At 33.9% G+C, this 21,107-nt stretch overlaps 1 protein-coding gene across 1 annotated transcript in view; it reads right to left on the reverse strand.

Annotated features, from left to right (window-relative positions):
- Nucleotides 1-9,592, reverse strand: part of LOC114331819 (protein croquemort) — a 317,116-nt gene extending 307,524 nt beyond the window's left edge. Inside the window, exon 1 of the mRNA XM_028281487.2 lies at nucleotides 9,507-9,592. The gene's annotated coding sequence lies outside the window, so the exon portion shown is untranslated. The remainder of the gene's footprint in view (nucleotides 1-9,506) is intronic.
- Between the last annotated feature and the right edge of the window lie 11,515 nt (nucleotides 9,593-21,107).

Raw genomic sequence — 21,107 nt, forward strand, 5'->3', positions numbered from 1 at the left:
TTTTAATAGTGATTGTGTAGCTCAATTTTCAATGTGTTATTTAATGCACAAACCATACATTCATGTCATAACAAAATAGACTGACCTTTACTGATGATTTGACAATGTCTTCACACAAAACGTTTCCTATTGGCTTGGGTTGCGATCCAAAGACTCGTCCAAGTCCCAGTAATGCCTCTGGTGCTTTGAAAACTAAGCCTCGTACAGCCCTCGTTCCTACCTTCTCCTGATGCCGTGTTCTACCTTTTTCAAATACTTCAACAAAAACCGGGATACTCTAGACTCAAGGAGTTATATACTATCTCGACTCGGTCTATCACTTGCTCCACGATATCTTACTTTTTATTTTTTTAAAGACAAAACTAACCAACCCGGCGTTTCACTTTTTTGTACATTCTTCTCGAAAACTCTGGACTTCGCCTCTCGATCGCTCAAAGCATACTGTCTCCTTATTGCTCATTCATTCTCCTCCTTCCAAATACCCCTTCCAGCATTCAAAAATCAAACAATCCAAAGCAACTTTCAATTATCCGTATTTACCAACACAAACTTTTCTTTTTCTAAATATCTTAATGGATTTCAAGAAAAAATAATATTCCCCATTTCAATTTTACTTTCCACATTAACCCTCTTTACAAATTTAATAACTTATTATCTTATTTGCTAGAATATGAATTATCGGTGGTTATTCACACCTTTCCACGAACACTTTCTTTTTAAACATCACTCTAATTGTTTACTTGAGTCGTATTGTTCCTAGGGTTCGTAAACACTTCTCCGAAACACTTTCTTAAAAACTACCTATACATAATTTGTTTTATAGAGGGTGTTCCAAATTTACATGCCCGCGGTCGAGAAAAACGAAAACCTTTATTTTTATTTGAATTTTAAACATAACTATAGACTTTTATTTCTTATGTCAAATAGGAATATAACAGTATATTAATCGTTACTTTCGGTATTCGAAAGTAACGAGTACTTTGTAAAGAATAGATACTTTTTTAACATCTCTACAGCACAGGTATAAGCCAGGTACACTCCTTACGCTCTCTACTCTTTATTATCCTAATAGATAAAATAATGAAATCCTTGAAGAGGGGTATAAATTATAAGATGGGAAATAAATAAATTACCATCTGCAGTCTGCAGATACGCACCAGGTGAAAAAGATACACGAGTACATATTGAATAGTAAGAGAGAATGTAACAACCATATAAGTAAAATAGCAGATTCCGGAGAATCCTCAAAATATCATGGACCTCAAACAAAGAAGTGCTGCATAGAATAGACAAGGAACGAGAACTTTTCAACACAGTGAAGGTTAGAAAAATATCATGCCTATGCCACATTATACTGAGAATAAATAATTACTAATCTCGCCGGTCCGGAACAAGAATGACGTAACTGAAAAACGCCAAATTTCTCAGGAGAACAAAAAAATAACGATTTTTAAATATTTAAAATAGGGATTAAAACTGAGGAGTAATCGTCCAAGAGCATCAGTATGGCGTTTGTCCTTACAATGATGGCTTGTATTTTTATCCCTATTGGTTCAGAATTTCATTATCTTAATTGAATCGCCTTATTTTCAACCCTATCTACAGTTGCGTCATTATTCATCTAAAAATTTTTAAATATTTAAAATGGTGATTAAATAAAGTGCAACCGTTCAGGAGCATCGATATGGCATTTATTCTTACAATAATGGTTTTTAGTTTTATCCCTATTGGTTCGAATTTCATTATCTTAATTTAATCCCCCTATTTTCAACCCTGTCTACAGTTGCGTCAGTCTTCATTTTTATGTACAAATTTTTCTGTACAAAAAACGATTTTTAAATATTTAGTGTGTAACGATATGATACCTCGGCAAGCGATGAGCTGCTATTACCAGAGACGACCGATGGAGTGTCCGTGTTTGCGCATTCCTCTTCATAGCACCGCTGGGGAAAACCGAAGGAGAGGGCATCGAGAGCATATTTAAGGCGAGCTAGGAGAATAGGAAAACGAAAATCAGTCATGGGCACAGCAGACCCCACATAGCAATGCAACAGGTATATTCAAGGTCAACGCACGTTTGCTAGTTTGCGCCCTTGCACGGGATGGCACCACTAGTCTCATTTCTGCAGGTTTCTGCACGTCGTTCGTTTTGTATTATGTCACTTTCTTTGTCAGTTTTCATTTCCTTGAGAAAAATACGACGTCATATTTATTTGTTTTATTTTTTCATAAATAGTACAAAATAGTGCATCCAGCAACAAAAAGTGTAAAGTGAATTACAGCAGTTGTGTTTTATTCCAAATGAATACAATTTTGGTGTGGTTTAAACTGATGAATAAATAATAATATTGTGTAAATAGGTTATATGTGTAATAAGGTAGTTGTGTTTAAGTTTTTACATTGATAATTATTGATATCAAACATATTTTATAAACATACATATAAACATTTTTATAAATAAAGATTGTATTTTATGTTTTATTCTTTAATTTTTTAACCTCTTTGACATTTTAATGTAATGGAAAATAAATACAACCTCAAAATAACACAAGAAAATCCAAATAGTATACGAATTTTGATTGATAAATACATACAGATATACTTTTATCAATCAACGATATAATAAGTATTATCGTATAGGATAAGGATTTTGTTTTATTTTGTTATTTTAAGGTTATATTGATTTTCCTTTACATTAAAATGAGTTCTAAATCCAAGTTAATTTTACAGCCCTTTTGAATTTACCGCCATATGGCGTATACTTACGCGCCCTACCACTGGCTTATGCGACAATCGTCGTTTCACTCGTTAACACGGAACTTGCATTGCTATGTGGGGGTGTGCTGTGGTCATGGGTAGTGTATTGAACTAACTATGGCTCAACAGCTGATGCTCGCGTATTGAGCGAGCTTTGGCTGGCTTGGCAAAGATGCACCGTTTGTGAGGTGGAACTATGCCTAGGTAGACGCCACCGTAGTGACGTGGAGTCTTGCCACGATCGTTATCGCAGTAGGTGGTAGTAGCGAGGAGCGAGTGACTGCATTGTAGTGAAATGCGGTCTCCAGGCTATGTTGATTTAACGTAGCAATATTGTTATTGTATATGTGGTTTATCGTATTATTTTAATGTTTCTGATATCATCGGATGGCTGTAATAAAGTTTAATATTGTTTTTCCTTTGCAGAGGATGGAATTATATTTTATTTTATTTGTTTTAAACTGTATATAATTATCTTTAATATATTTGCTTTATTTTTAACTTGTGTTTTACTGAGTCTGTCGTCCTTAAAAGAACTACCCGTTACAAGTGTGACGTTTATTCTTACAGCGATCGCTTTTATTTTCATCTCTATTGGTCCGAATCTCATTACCTTAATTTAGTCCCCCCATCTTCAACCCTATTGACAGTTGCGTCATTATTCTTATGAAACAAGGTCTAAAATGGTGCGTATTTCAATAACGACGCAACTACTCTGTAGTGGCTCAGTACATAGTGACAATTCTGTCGCTTTTGTATCATCTGTACACAGTATTTTAAAATTTAATTACATAAAAAAAATAGGAATTGACAAAATTTGCAGTTACGTCATTCTTGTTCCGGACAGGCAAAATGCTTAACTAATATTGATAGGAATCGACGGAAAGAGAGGACTAGGGAGGAAATGACTATCGTAGCTAAGCAACATCTTACAATAGACAGGGATAAATTTTGAACAGCTAATAAGAACAGCTAAAGACAGAAAATAATTTGCAGTTGTAGTAGCAAACCTCCATTGTGAAGAGAGCACTTTAAGAAGAAGACAGATGATAGGACAGTCCAGATATCAAGAGACAAATCGCTGTTGGTTGGAAGAAGTGTGAGCAACCACTGAAATGTAATGACGATATAACTTAAAGGCACAAACAATTCACGAAAACAGAAACAGACAGAATTATTTATTAAGAAGATAGGAAAATAAGAAGAAGTAACCACCATTAGGAGTCAACATTTTTTTAGTTTTGCCGACTTGTCTACATGTCTGTACCTACAAATCAAATTCCTGATTCCATTTTAGTATCTCATACCGATACTACCAATTGAAAATTTTTAACTCACCCACAAATTTTTTCCTTAATCCCTGAAATAAAGAGGAACAGAAACCTTGACTTTTGTACATGGTGTCTCGAAAGTGGCGGAACGATAAAATATTTCGCGAAATAAACATCGGATCGAAAAATTGAAAAATACGTCTTCAATCAATTTCAAAAATCTATCGAATGACCAGGGGCGGATTTACATGTTGAACCCGACTAGACATTTATATTTCTGGCGCCTCACGCCTTAATCTCTCTCCCCCCCCAACCCCCTCATAACCAACCAACTTTTGGCTTTCGCTGCTGATTATTTTAATAAAAACTTATACCGCACTTCTTATAAAAACTCCTTTTGCACTATTAACAATATTTTATGGTTATAAAAGAGAAGGATAATAATTGAAATTAATAAATACAAAATTACAGTAATAAATTTTTTCCAAGTTTTAATAATAATAGTTAATAGTGATCACATAACTTAAAATAATACACATAGAGTGCTTACAGTTTTCTTAAAAAACACATAAAATATATTGCTACCTTAAACCAGACTTTTCTTTTGCCAAGGTTTCTAATCGCCAAAAATCATTCCTTAGCTCTAACAAAAAACCAGCCAACGACTGGTAATATCCTTTTACTTTACTTAAAGTTGTAGTTTCATACTGGAGCTTAGTACTGAGATTTTGGAATCGTTCTCAAACGGAACACCAAAATATGGACAAAAATGCTGTCTCTAGTGATTCAAGGCTTAATCTTAGAGCAGATGCATCACTTCGTCATGAAGGTTTTTCCTTCCTGTCATTCTCTATTAGTTTCAAAGTTTCTGTAATTGCCGGTCAATTTTCATTCAGAGCTCTACAAACATCGTTTCTCGCTGATCAACGTGTTTTAGATAGGCTTTGAAGCACCACAGAGCATTTGTGGTTCAAATGAAGCTCCCATCGATGTGTTGAACTTGCGAAACAATTGTACAGTTCTTGAAGTAGACCAAAAAAATAATGAGGGATTGGATGGGCGGTTGGCGGGGGCGATGAATAATGGGACAGATAATAGGCGAAAAATAGCAAAGCGATCGGGATTCATCTTACCTGCGCTGTGACTCTGTCTATAGGTACAACGTAAAGAAAGTAATAGAATTAGTAAATAATATATAGGGTGTCAATTTAAAAAGTTGCCATCCCTATAATTTGGTCTCTATAGAAAATCAAAAAATATACAGAAACACGTCAAATTTATTTGTGAGGGGGACATTTTATAGACCAGTTTTCAACTAAATTACACTAACCCTCTAGCGGGGGCGGACACAACCTCCAAAATCTTTAATGGAAAGGGGGGTTGAGTGATACCTCATTTTAAAGGTCGTTCGATTACCTTTTCAAAAATACCACATACATTATATTTCTTTTCAGTAATTTTAATTTTTTTTTTAATTAATTTTAATAATTAAATAACGAGTTCAGAACTCCAAAAATTTTTTTGGAGTATTGAACTCTAAATTGAATTTTTTTTTGGGGCGTTGAAGTATTTAGAGTGTTTTTTTGAAGTATTTTTGGAAAAATCAAGTAAAACCGTAAAGATATAAGTATAGAGTTCAGAACTCCAAAATTTTTTAGAGTATTGAGTCCAAGATTTTTCCAAAAGTACTGAAAGAAATATAAGGCATGTGGTATTTTTGAAAAGGTAATTTAATGACCTTCAAAATGGGGTATCACAACCCCCTTTTCCATTAAAGATTTTGGGGGTTGTGTCCGCCCCCGCTATAGGGTTGATGTAATTTAGTTGAAAACTGGTCTACAAAATGTCCCCCTCACAAATGAATTTGACGTGTTTTTGCATATTTTTAGATTTTCTATAGGGACCAAATTATAGGGGTTGGCAACTTTTCAAATTGACACACTGTACATATTCTCACGGTTATGTTTAAAAGTGGTATGTTAACTCATCGCTATTATATTCTTTACATTTTTAATGTGGGGTTATCTGTGCCAGTATGTACTCGGAGCTAGGCAATGCGAACAAAATCCGCCCGTTCCGCGCCCAAACAAATTTGGCGCTCTAAGCCAGTGCCTTGTCGGATGTGCTCCTTGGATGTGAGGGTTTGTGAATTTAAAATCTTAAATGGAAACCTCCAGTTTTTATTACAGATTTGGATTCCTTCGTAAAAGTAAGCAACTTTTGTTTGAGACATTTTTTCGAATTGTGGATAGATGGCGATATAATCGGAAAAAAGATCTTGATACCATAGCTAAATTTATTAGAGAAGCGGTCTAATATCTCAAGAAATACAATTCCAAATGAAAAACTAAAAAACACATGTTTAATACTTTTCAAAAACGTCTCGAATATCACCAAATACGATCCCCGCAGTCCACATCCTGGAGGTGGGGTGGAGGGTAACTCTAAACTCTAAACTCTAAACACCCACCTACTCACCCCATCTCCAGGGGGTGGAGTGGGTCGGAGTGGGTGGGTCGTATTTGGTGTCTTTCGATAGAATATTGAAAGTTATTGAACACGTATTTTTCAGTTTTTCGATCCGATGTTCATTTCGCGAAATATTCTACCGTTCCGCTACTTTTGGGACACCCCAAATAAATATAAATTATTATTACAACAAACAACTGGACTTCGTTTTGATGTCCTAGGTTTTCACCCCAACGACTGAAAACAGAACCGCAAGTCGATATTTTAACTCTTCAAATAACTTTGTGTTAATTGACCTCACAAATTTTGAATCTCCAGATAGAAAATCTCCAGGAGAGGACAGAATATCGAACGAAGTCCTAAAGTACGGAGGATAAGATCTAACTAAACAACTATTAAAACTAATACAAAAAATAATGGAACAAAACAGAATACCACAAGAATGGAGATCAAGCATCCTGATACCTCTCTTCAAAAAAAGAGACAAATCAGACCCGGAGAATTACACAGAGGGATTAACTTATTAAACACAACATTAAAATTAACAACAAAAGTGATAACAAACAAATTGAATGGAATGATAACATTAGCAGAAGAACAACTAACAAGGTTTTAGGTCGGGAAGGTCATACACTGACGCTATATTTATAATGCGGCAAGTTCAAGAGAAATCGTGGGAATACAACAAACCGGCATATTTATGTTTCGTGGACCTTAAGAAAGAATTTGAAAGGGTCACATTAAAGGACGTTATTCACTTGTTATACTCGAGAGAGGTACCTCTGGGAATAATTAAAACGATAGAAAATATCTACCAGAAAAACACAATAAAAGTAAAAGTGGAAGATGAACTAACTGACCCAATTGAAGCCGGCAATGGGATAAGACAGGGGGATTTCTTGAGTCCTTTATTGTTCAAACTGATCATGGACGAAATAATAAAAAAAGTAAGAACTAAAAAAGGATACCAAATGGGAGAAAAACAACTTAAAATAATCTGCTATGCGGACGATGCAATACTAATCTCTCAAAGTGAAGATGATTTACAACGTATGCTGCACCAATTCAACATAATCGCCAGAAAATTTAACATTTAACATTTCCTCAAAAAAGACAAAATGCATGGTTATAACAGCAGATCCCATAAGATGTAAATTAGAGCTGGAAGGTCAGATAATAGAACAAGTGATGGAGTTTAAATACCTAGGCATCACACTATCTAGCTACGGAAGACTCGAAACAGAAGTGGAAGATTAAGTGAATAGAGCAAACAGAGCCGCAGGTTGCCTGAATTACACCATATGAAGAAATAAAAGTATCAGAAAAGAAATGAAAGGCAGAATTTACAAAACAGTCATCAGACCAATAATGACATACGCGACAGAAACACGACCCAACACAGAGAGGACAAAAAGATTGCTCGAAACAGCGGAGATGAAAACCATTCGAAAAATCGAAGGTAATATGGGACAGAGCTAGAAGTACAGATATACGACGGAGATGCAAGGTGGATAACATTAATCACTGCGTAAGAAATAGAAGAATAGAAGGGAATGACCACATAAGCCGAATGACAACAAATAGGGTAGTCAGGACAGCGAGAGTCGGTTCCCCAATAGGAAGACGATCAGTGGGAAGACCACAAAAACGATGGAACGACAACTTACTAGAGGCACATTGAAAAAACAGACAGAGTCATGTCTATACAAAAAGAAGAAGAAGAAGTAACTTTGCGTCGATTGATCTCACTAATTTTGAATCATTTTTGAGTCAAACTTCCGGTCATAACTTGTTAACCGGAAATGACATCAAAACCGGGACTAAATATTCGACCTCAACTTTTCAATACGCGTCAATTGGTAATAATATGTACTGTTTCTACGACTATAATGTGGCACTTCCATGTACAACTTTTAAACCGGAAGTGATATAAAAACCGGAAGTATATTTTTATTTGTTTTTCTTTTGCTAAAGCGCGTCAAATAAAATATCGTGTATATTATTTTGGTGTATTCAAAACATTACTTTCGTTACAACTCTGAAAGCGGAAGCTTGAAGTCAAATTCTTCACTTTTAATATTATATCATCTTTGGGTTATAAGCTCCCATTTGACAACTGATTTGTCATTATAATGTCTGTCCTAATAACGGAGGAGTTGTGTTTACCGACGAACATATAGGCCTGGATCCCGCGTACCAAAAAAAGTTTAGTATTAGCAAGCTGAAAATTCTTTAATAGCTTAACGGTGTCTAGTCGGACAAGCTTTGATATACGGGAACACTGAAACAGGGGAAGTTTTAGTTGTGGAACAGGTTACAGGTTTCGAACGTTAGACTACGAAAACGTCCCCCTGTATTCTGTCAGACAGAACTTCCAATTGATTTGTTACCCTTTCATTAAACTCTCATGCAAAAATCAGACTGCTATTTATCACCAACATAATTCCTGTCATTTGACATATTCTACTTGTCGGACTAATTAAAATGCCCAACTTATTTGTCGGGCAAACATTTTTTTACAATATAAAGTCTGATATCGAATAAACTTTAACACAACCTGCTAGTTTTTACAATCATAACCTTGTTAGGATGAAACGTTCCACAGTTAAAACTTACCCTGTTTCAGTTTTCCCATACATCAAAGTTTGTCCAACTAGACACCGTTAAGGTATTAACAAATTTTCATCTTGGTATTAATAAACTTTTTTTGGTACGCGGGATCCAGACCAAATAGAGATTTAGATAAATCAGCGTTTTCACATTTTAATGTTGTAAAAAGGGTGAAAATAATATAAATATGTTGCTAACAACCCTACGGGTGCGATTGAAAAATTATATACTTAATTCTTGATAGCAACTCTTTTTGATAATAATTCATTTTAAATACCCTTTCCTTGCAGAATCTTGGACAGTTGTAAAATAAGTAGACAAATTGCAATGAAATCTACATGAAATTTAGTTAATACGAGATCTTATAAATCAAAGAGATATAAAATAATATAAACTTACTTTTGAAAATTACACGTAATAAACCTTTTGAAGCACTATCACAATAATTAATCCCGGAAAACACTTGACGAGTTATGAATAAGAAACGCCTTTTGCGACTGCCATCCAGCTCCAGCGGGCCACCTTATTAATTGATGGTGTGTATTCGCACAAGATAAACAAAATTTGCATTTTTATGAACACTTACCGGTTTTTAAAGGACGCAGATCTCGAAGAATGGAGGAAATTAAATGAATTTAAAACTGCAATTAAAAAATATAATAAGTAATTGGATATTTTGTATTTTTAGACATAAATATTTTTATACAAATAAGTTACAATAACGTATATTATAAGTTTTTTCTACTTCTCACCATAATATTATATCAGGAATGTGGTAAATTTAATGACTTCTCTTTTCCACAAATTTGGGTTTCTTAAATCGATTTTTTATTGTGTAATACTCTTTTTGTCAAATATTTTTTCTGAGAATAAAGGAGAAATATTACAAATATTTTTTTCGGTCTTTTGACATTTAGAATTCGTTTTACAAAGAATTTTCTTAACGCCGCTTCTTTCTGTGGTATTTGATAATGTAAGTGTTGTTGATTATTTGCAACAATATTTTACTGGTTTGTGTTCTTGATGACAACGTACGGTAATTTTCACATCTGGTAGTGGTTCCTTTTTTGCGAACTCCAAACAGCAACACATATAGAATGGATGGTATTATGCAATCCTTTGTCACTAAGTGACTACAGCATTTCTACTGATATTGTGGCATTGCCTTGGAATTTATTTCTCTTTAGCGACTATATCTTTTACATCAAAGAGCAAGACAGTAAATTATCTAGGAAAGTTGGAAGACCATAGATTTTCTGCTGAAGTCTCGTTATGGCGCACATCCCCCTACCTGCGACACTATATATATACACGAAATTTTCGATACTGTCAACCTGGCTTAATTTAAAAATGGTCCAAATCACATTCTAACGTCTTAGGAAAAGACCAGCCAATCGATATGTCAACCATCCATTTTGGTCTAAGGGTGTGGGTCTAAGGGGTTTTACGGACATCCCCATTTTGGGTCTGTTTTTCGTTCTCGTCCCCAAACTCCCAAAAATTTCTAAAAATTTAGGCCGACGTGTGTGGAAAAGTTACATCGATTTAAATTTTTTTTCAGTGTTGCAAAAGAGGGTCAGGGCCGATTCAGAACCGGTATAGTTTGTGACTTCTGACCACTCATAAGCCAGCTTATAGGACTGCGTAGGTACAACACGGCCTATTTTTGGGGGCATGTATCATATGTTCAACGAGAGATAAGAACACCACAAATAAACCAAATCAATAGCGTTAAGTTTATCTTTCAAATGCTGCCTAAGTGGTCAGGATCAGACATACACACGTCTCAGTATAGCAGAAAAACTGGAAAAATTTTACTTTGAAAATTTTGGTTTTTCGGCAGTTACCCAAAACTTCAACCTACGAATTGCGCCAATAACTGAGCGTTTGTAGAAGGACTCTAGACGCATCTAACGTTGAATACCTCTTACCTGAAAAAATTTAAATTTTTAAGTTATAGGGCTCATAAGTATGACAAATCTATTTCCTATTGGAAAAAACGTTTTTGCAAGCTCACTAAATCCTATAATATCTTCAGTTATATTATCTGACCCTGTATGCGTCAGATACTACTTGTTCATACCTTTCAAACTCATGTTTAGTGGACAAAATCGGTTAGGCTGTTTAGAAGTTATCGAGCTTCAAATGTATAATCCATTTAACCATTATCGCAGAAATGGTCTATAGTCTATGTAGTTTTAGTGGTTACGACGCTAAATTTGGTCGATCAATCCGGATTCATTTGCCAGCCCTCCCAATATATTTTTTAAATCTATTCCGAAGAGAAAAAATCTAGTTACGAACGACGAACACAGAATGAAAAAAAAAAGTATTGTGATGACTCGGATTGTCATATCCTAAATTTAGTCTCGTAACCACGAGATCATTTGGGCGATAATGCGACAAAGGCGACCATTTATAATGCTTAAAGTATAATCGACAAACATTACATTCAAGTTCATGGATTTCATTTATGAAAAAAATTTAAAAACTCCTGACACGATAATAAAAAACCGTTAAACGTCGCAAAAATGAGTGGCGGCGCACACAATATTTCAGCTACAAAAGAGCTGATATGAATATTACGTCGCATAAAAATGTATTGTCATTTTGATGGCAAATAAAATTCTAGTTTAATTTTGAAATATTTTTCCATATTTGCTCAATTTGAAGTAAAACGCACCACAAAAGATCTTCAAAATGTTATCTATATCAAGCGCGTTTTACTTCAAATTTAGCAAATATTAAGGTAGATTTTTGCAGGTATCTAGCGCGTCAGGTTACCTTGTACGCTTTAAATGTACATTTACCATATATTGGCTCTTAATACAGGGGAGTACGTTAAAGGGGCCCGAAAGAAAAAATATATCCTTAGAAAAACCCGAAATCGTCAGATTAAGATAATAAGGTAAGTGAAGTACATGCAAAACAGTGTATATTCCAAAAATCTGACGATTTGAGTGGGGCGTAAGAAAAAAGCGAATATTTCGCGAAATGAACATCATTATCGAAAAATTACAAAATGCGTGTTCAATATTTTTAAAAAATATATAGAATAATACCAAACACGACTCCCACGGAGAGAGGTGGAGGGTAAATTTAAAATTTTAAATTCGAACCCCGCGATATTTCGCAAAATTAACATCAGATCGAAAAACTGAAAAATACACGTATTCAATATTTTTCAAAAATCTATCAGATGTGGGGTACTTTAAAATCTTAAATATGAGCCCCCATTTTTTAATGCAGGTTTTGATTCCTTACGTAAAATAAGTACCTAACTTTTATTCGAGACATTTTTTCGAATTATGGATAGATGGCGCTATAATCAGAAAAAACGATTGTTGGAAATGGAAAATTAAATTAGAAAATGGAATGTCCCCCATTCTATGGAAAACTTAACTTTTTTGTTTTGATGACCTACTCTTCACAACCCAATAGGTCCCCATAACGCAAACTGTAACTGCAAATTTAGCATACTTTCCTCCCCTATATATATATATATATATATATATATATATATATATATATATATATATATATATATATATCTAAAGAACAAGAATATAGTTACTTATTATTTTGAACCTGTGTGTTACTGAGTCTGTTGTCAAAAAAACTACCCATTACAAACAGCAGTTGTTTAAAAATGACGTGTATCTCTCCAGTAACTTTAATACCGAAAATTGTGGATTGTGGTTTGAGTGGTAAGAAATAGGTAACTAGATTTTGGAAGTATAAAGGGATGGTACATGGTTTCTTCCAGTAAAGAATTGATAGCAAAGCTTGATGCTGAGAAGCTGAGAGGCTGAAGTTTGCCGGGATTATCTAGTGGGATCGTAGAAATGTGTCTACCCCCTACTGCAGAAAATGCTGTAGACTTGTCGAATTTTTGTTGTGAACCTGAGAGTTTACTTCTTCGTATTAATCTGGCTATTAGCTTTGTCTAGTTTTAGAATTTTGTATTGAGTTTAGTATTGTCAAACTATTAATTTTTTTTTGTTATCAGCTCTAGGTACTTGGTTTCGTTCTGAATAATCTACTTCTGTATTTGGTATAAAAGCTTTCTTCTTTGAGCACATTTAGTTCTTCTCAATGTACCACGCATATAAATGTAAACATTGGTTAATAAATCTATCAGTAAACATGACTGACCTTTTGGCTATGCCACTGCCATTAACACAGCAAAAAAATAGTTTTCTTGGCTTGTAGATCTCTTCAATTGTGTGTACTATTCTTACAATTCAGTTAATATATTTGGAGTCTTCTTGTGATCCGATTTTAAGTTCTTTACAGCTACAATGGTATCTTCCTATACCACCGGTCAATTTGTCTTAATATCCAGAACACCTCTTCACAGTTTATTAATAATTATTGTTCCCTGTTTAATTTTAAAAGTTTTATAAATAATAGTTATATCAATTATTATAAGGAACCTCATCGAAAGCAAAAAAAAGCAGGGTCTAAATGAACATCTTTATAAGACCATGCAGAAAGCTGTACTACTCGCAACGGCCAGATGTGTACGAAAATTTTTGGGAGCTACACCTGCATACCAAGTCACCTAGAGGGCTCGATAACACGGAAAGAATCCCACCAGAGCTCAATCCTTTTGATGCCGTAGGTATCTGGGATGAGTCATATTTTCCCTTAGAGGGAGTGTAAGCCGTATGGCTAAATCTGGATTATAAATAATAATTAAATAAATTATATCCCTTTGGAACATGAAGAATGATTTCATTGATAAGTATTAATAATAAAATTGCGCTTAATAAGCAAACAAAATGGAATAAAAAATAGGACGTCCGACATTACCGATACAATTAAAAAAAATTAATACAAAAATTAACAATGATTTATTAAATAATGTTCACATATTAGTGTCATACAAAGTGCCGTGATACAAAGAGTTCAGTAGACAATAAAAAATATTATTGTTCAGAAAATACTTTAATTTCAAGGTTGAAATGGCGTTATACCTACCATGTTCATTTGCGTAGAGAATGTTTTTAAAACAAATTATTATTACCAAATTAAACTGTAAATAGCAAGTTTAAAGATTTATAGTTTTCGTGTATATTAAAAATTAGACACAATAACATTCTAAGGAATTGTTCAATTTTCTCATTTGCGACTTAGTTTTGCTAATATCTTTAACATTAATTATATTCTTGGACTATTAATTAATAGTCCAAGAGCTGGAGGCGGTTTATACTCGTTATAGGGAATATGAACAAACTATACGGGGATATGTCGGTGTTGTCGTGTACATTAGGGTGCATCGAAAAAATAAAAGTTGGAAATGTTATAACTGATAGCGTGAAAAAGTTGCTAGTGTTATTTTTCAGCATATTAGGATTTTTAATTTTTTTTCTAAGCGAACTTTCTGCCCCCCAACGACCTTGAATTTTATTAAACATCTGATTTTTATGAAAATTTCAATTTATATTATTTGGAATAAAATATGTGCTAACTCGATCTAAGATCAATTAAAGAAAACTTAAAATGTTGTCAGTTACAAATTTAAACGAAATTTAAAGTTTTATTAGTTCTTTTCAGTCTCCCCAACCCCTTTGAAATGTCCCGCTTCGTGAGTCCGTGAGTGTAATTTTCACTTATGTTTGGTGCGATGCCTTACTTTGTTATTATTGTTGTTTGTAAATTAAAGATTTTTAAAATAGATAAACCAGGATCATGGGGAATAAAATCAAGATGTGCTATGGACCGCCCCATCTTTGGGCAACCACCATGTTTTACCGAAATACAAACAAGCGATGAAGTTTTGTGGTTGCAAGACGATAAAAAACTCAGCAAGAAAAAGCCAGAATTTTCTGGTATTACCGAACAGGTTGCAATTAAATTGGAGGAAATATGGAAAAAGGCTTTAATTCCAATAATTTAACATAGAAGTATTCAGCTTTTAAAAGCCTATCATGACAAATATATAAAACTTATGAAACCATTCAGGAACAGACAAAACAGTGAATTTTACAAAATTAAATTTCAATGCTGTAAGAACAAAAGTAAAACTACACGTTTCGATCTTGCAGCATGCAAATGTGACACTCTGATTAATTGTCTTTGTAGCAAATCTCAAAAAGTGCCTCTGGATGAGCGCGAATTTTTATTAAATCAAAGAGGTCCCAGAAAAATGGTGATAAGCTCGATTGATAAGGAAAACAAAAACAAATATAATCAGAGAGAACAACTGTACAAGAAGAAAGTTACCGACGCAAAGACAAAACTTTAGCTCAAGTAAAAAACAGTTAAGTACCAAGTTTTATGGTCAATCGATTGTGGAAGAACACATAACATTTGTGCATGAGCCAGGCTGCAAATATTTCGGATATGGGTATCCGCTGTCTGGTACATCAGAAAGTATCAAATACAGCTATTGCATGTGACGAAACAGTCGTAAATACTGGCGTTAAGGGTAATGTAATACGGCTGTTAGAAGAACATCTTAAAAAACCGCTTTAGTGGTTTGTATGTCTGCGACATTCAAATGATCTACCCCTTGAACATCAAAAGAAGTTTGCCAGTGACCAAATCAAAAAACGTGAGGGTCTTCAAACTTTCTCCTATAAAAATTTTGATTCAAACGACTACTATAAGTTAATTAACTAACAAGAATATCACATTACAGAACCACCTATATTCTGTAGATTTTCGAATGACAATCTGCGAGATTTTGTTAAGAATCCTAACTTAGACCCTTTTATCATTGAGATTGAGAAATATCACTGCCACAAACAATGTGTAGAACGATGTGTCAAGCTTGTGACACAAGCTTCTCTAGCAGTTTGTGGAGCGTATTCGAGGGATGGATTTATAAAATCTCGAATTGATTCCAGAAAAAATATTCCTCACTTTAATGCTAAATCGGAAGACATCTTCGAATAGATATTTTTTTGTAATACTTATATACTTAATTTTGTATTAAAATTAATATTTATATTTATTTTATTTTATTTAATTTATATTTATTTTAAATTAATATTTACTTTAGTATTAAAAAACTTGGGTGACGTCAGGGAGACGAATAAGTTAGGCTATTTTGTTATAAAAAGAATGTTTTAGTATACTTTTCTTAAGTAAAATTTTTAATTGCCTTGTGAAACCAGAAAATATTTTCCAATTTAAACCAAATTTATTTATTCAAGTTCTACATAGGGTATTACATTTCCCTTACAAAAGAAATTCGCATAATATAAATGTATTTTTTTAATTTTTAGCTGCCGTGGGGGGCAGAAAATATTTTTTTATTTCAACGCAATTTTACTAAAATACTAAATAGTGTGTTAGGCAACTTTTGTGAGCTATTACATTTTCGTTTTCGAAATAAAAAATTTTTTCGTCTCTTAACATTTTTTCAAAAATTTTAAATGTCTTGGGGGACAGAAGATTTTTCCAATTTCGAAAAAATTTTACCAAAATACTTAACAGTTGATTGGGCAACTTTTGTGAGGTATTAGTTTTCCATCGCAAAAAAAAAAATTTTTTTCCGCCTTTTTCGATGCACCCTAGTGTACATCACTTTCCCACACGTGCAGAGAGCTGAGCGGGGAGGAAGGTAGTTATAAAGGGTAAAAGTTGCGATTTTTATTGTTTTTTTTTGTGACGCTCGTGATTAAGACCGTGCACCAAAATTTGGGAATAAATAGGTCATGACGTAACTCAGCAAAATCTCTATGTGCGGACAACTTCATGGTGGACAAAGGTGGGGCGGAGAGGGGTTAATATGCAAATTATAAGGGGTGAAAATCGCGGTTTTTTTTTTAGATGCTCGTGATTGAGATGCATCAAAATTTGGGTAGATAATCATGCAAATAAGCAAAATCTCCAGAGGCTGATAGCTCCGTGTGGGACAAAGTAAGGGCGGACAGGGGTGAATATGTAATTTTCGGGTGATGCTCGTCATCGAGAATATGTCGAGAACTTGCTTAGTTCGACGTGTAGGTGTAGAATCAAAATACAAAAGAGAGAAGGTCGGGTCATTTTTCTTAAACATAGGCTAAATTGAAATTCGGGGGTGGCGCTCGTCATCTAAAATATGACCGCAACTAACACAGTTTGCTCGTCTCAGAGTGCAGAATGAAAATTCGAATTTGTGAACTTCTAGGTCGGGTCCTTTTTTTAAAAATGGGGCTAATTTGACCAAAACGGCGAATTATTTTTAATGTATACTTTAATTGAAGTTTAAAATTGAGGAACATTTTAAAGAGCTGTAAATAGCTAATTACATGCAACACACTTCAAAACAGGGTAGTTTTAGCCATAGTTCATACAATAAATAAATAAATATAATAAATAAAGCGCGCGCAATTGCAAAGTATTTCTGTTCATTTCTACTTAAAAAATTTTTAAATTTTAAGTGTATTAAAATTTCAATTAGCGCATTAAGAAAACCGTCAAAAAATTACCTAGCTCTCCGCAAGTTTGGATTTTAATTCTGCACTCTTAGACGAGCAAACGGTGTAAGTTGTGGACATATTCTGGATGACTAGCTTCACCCCCAAATTTCAATTTGCCACATTATTAAAAAGAGAAAGGACCCCACGTAGCTGTCCGCCCTTTTGGATTTTGATTCAACACATCCACATAAATCAACTGTGCAAGTTGCGGAGTTATTCCTGATGATGAGCATCACCCAAAAATTTTGCGTATCAAACCCTGTCCGCCACCACTTTGTCCCCCACGGAGCAATCCGCCTCTGGAGATTTTGCTTATTTTCGTTATTACCAACTTATTCACAAATTTTGGTGTACTATGTCAATCACGAGCGTCACAAAAAACGCGACTTTTACCCCTTACACTTTGCATAGTAACCCCTTTCTGCCACCCCTTTGCCCCCATGGAGCTGTCCACCCATAGTGACCATGATCTACTTATTCTCAAATTTTGGAACATATTATATTGATCACGAGCGTCACAAAAAATAAACGATAAAAACAGCGACTTTTACCCCTTATAACTACCCTCGTTGCCCGCTCAGATATCCGCACGTGAGAGAAAGGCATGTACATGACTATTGACTAATCCAACATATCCCCGTGTAGTTTGTCCATATTTCCGATCACGAGCAAAATCTTCCTCCATCTCTTCGACTATAATTACAGGTTTTTTGCAAAAACAAAATATATGTGTTGTGTATAATACCCAAATATTGGAAACGATAAATAAACAATTTTGTTAACAATAAATAAACAATATTATATATGCACAAATTAACTTTGTCTCTTTCTGCGTGTTTTTATGAGTTTTTCTTCCCATTTAATTGCTCTGTTGTTTTCATCTTTGTTGTTAATGTCCTGTTGATTATAGCATTAGGTTTTTTATTATTATTTTCAGTTGGTTCATATTGTTCTAGTTTTAGTTTTTTGTTTCATGTCGTTTAGATAGTTTTTCTCATGATTATCTCGAACGTTTTCTCGAAAAATGTCGATTTCATACCCATTTTAATCCATAGATTATGATGCCAGTATGCTATATCTAAAAAATTACTGAACATCTACTTATATATAACAATTTTTAAACAAATTATAAAAAAGAATAGGTCGATCGGATAGCTCAGTGCGACTAGCGGCTGACCCACACTTCACTTCGCCGTGAGGTATGTGCGTTCAAGCCCAGCCCAGGCCATCGGAAAAACAAAAAGGCTAACGCGTCAGTATAAAATTCTAAATAAGAATCTGGCGCTTAGACTGGAATATGCGGGCATCTGATCGACCTATTAGGGAGCAGTACGGCAAGAGATAAGGGCTTGCGGCTCGGTGAAACTACCCCATAGATCCCTACCGAAGGGCGTTGACGCCTAAGAACGGTGTATACATACACATAAAAAAGAGTAGAACAATAATTATGTTTTTGGTAATCCGCAGTCAATTGTTAATGTCTCTACCTACCAATTTCTTTAGCAGTGCCCATAATATTTATTTTTTTGTATAGTCGAGTGAGGTCACGTCTATGTGTAGTCAACTTGATTAGTCACTGCCAAATACTTTTCTTAACTATTAAAATTTGTGACATTCTAGCATGCTTACAGTGTCTTAAAAAGCTCCTGGGCCTTGATTTTTGACCCTTTTCTTCACTATCGAATGTATTCGCTTCGTATACTAAACAGATACGAAACGAATACATTCGATAACGAAGCGAAGGGTCAAAAATCGAGGCCTTGGTTCCGATAGAATATCTAACTTGTTTTTTAGGAATTGTACATTCTCTTTATGTACAAATGTACACCTCTGTGGCTTGTTTTTAATAAATTTCTTACCTAGTGTCACTTTTCGCCACAATTTAGGAGTGCCTTTGTTAACCACATATACAAATCTGGTGATAAACCATTGATTTCTAAATGTCGTTCCATTTTTGTTATACATGGTAAATATGTGATTTATTTGATATAACAACTAAACATGTTGGACAATGCTTGCGGACGCGGGTGAATTAGACCTTGTGGTAAACGAGGAAAAAACCAAGTATATTATGTTGGTTTCTAAACAGATAATTCAAATTAACAACGATACCTTTGAGCAAGTCGAAGAATTTACATATCTTGGATCGCTAGTTAACGCAACAAACACGACAAGCGACGAAATAGAAAGACGCATAGCAATAGCAAACAGAACTATTCACGGTCTCCAGAAACATTTAAAAAATAAAAATATAAAACGTGCAGTAAAGCTCAATATACAGTATGGTGCAAATGAAAGGAATAAATTTGTTATTTTGTAAACCGGCGACTTTAAGGAAAAATCCCGAAACAGGTCGATTTTTTATACATAAATTACGAGATTTTGGCATATATATCATTTTAGTGACATCATCCATCTAAGCGTGATGATATAATCAATGCTTCTTTTAAATTAGAATAGGGGTCGTGTGCTAGCGCATTTGAAAGGTTATTCAATTCTCTATTCAGTAATATAAACATTTACCTAATTAAAAATTAATAACCATTTTCAATACGTCTTTCTATTTACCTAATTATATATACAGGGTGTTCAATAAAAAAATTTTTAATTAAATTATTTGCCAAAAAAAGAAGAATGTATGTAATTTATTTAATTCAAAATACATGTTACGCCTGTCGGAAATAAAAAAAAATGTTTATTTCACAAATAAACATTGCTTTTCGCTTAAATTAAACGTTCAAACCAGATCCCGCCAGCACCTGCCTCTTGGAAGTTTGAACATTTAATTTAAGCGAACAGTTACTTGTGAAATAAACATTTTTTTATTTCCGACAGCAGTAAAATGTATTTTGAATTAAATAAATTACATACATTTTTCTTTTTTTATGTCAAATAATTAAATTAAAATAAGTAAATAATTAAATAAAATAATAAATAAATAAAATAAATAATTAAAAAAAATGTATTTGACACACTGTATAAATAATTATGTAAATGTTTATATCACTGAATATATAATTGAATAACCTTTCAAATGATCTAGCACACGACCCCTACTCTCATTTAGAAAAATCATCGATTGCGTCATCACGGCCAGATGGAAGACGTCACAAGTACAGAAATGGAAACAAGTTCCTTATTCTGTGTCACGGTTATGACATGTATGCCAAAATATCACAATTTGAAAATAAAAATCGACCTGTTTCGACATTTTTCCTTGAAGCTGCTGCTTTACGAAATAACGAGTTTTTTCCTTTCAATTGCACCATACTGTATGTATAGAAGACCTTAATAAGGCTGGTTTTGATAAAATATATGGTGCTGAAACGTGGACCTTATCTCAAAATGATGAAAGACATCTCGGTATTTTTGAGAGAAAAATTCATAGAAAGATATTTGGGGACGTAAATGAAAATGGCTATGGTGTCGAAGATTCAACTTTGAACTATATCTGTTATACACCGATCCAGATATCGCACCTCCGCTCAAATAGTGTCACAACTTAAAAAATACGGTTTTATTGTACAAACAGTTTTAAATCTACAAAATTTTATCTCAAAAAGTGTTACGTTTATAGTTTAAGTAT

Source organism: Diabrotica virgifera, chromosome 2 (genome assembly GCF_917563875.1).
Source record: "Diabrotica virgifera virgifera chromosome 2, PGI_DIABVI_V3a".
Taxonomy (NCBI): Eukaryota; Metazoa; Arthropoda; class Insecta; order Coleoptera; family Chrysomelidae; genus Diabrotica; species Diabrotica virgifera.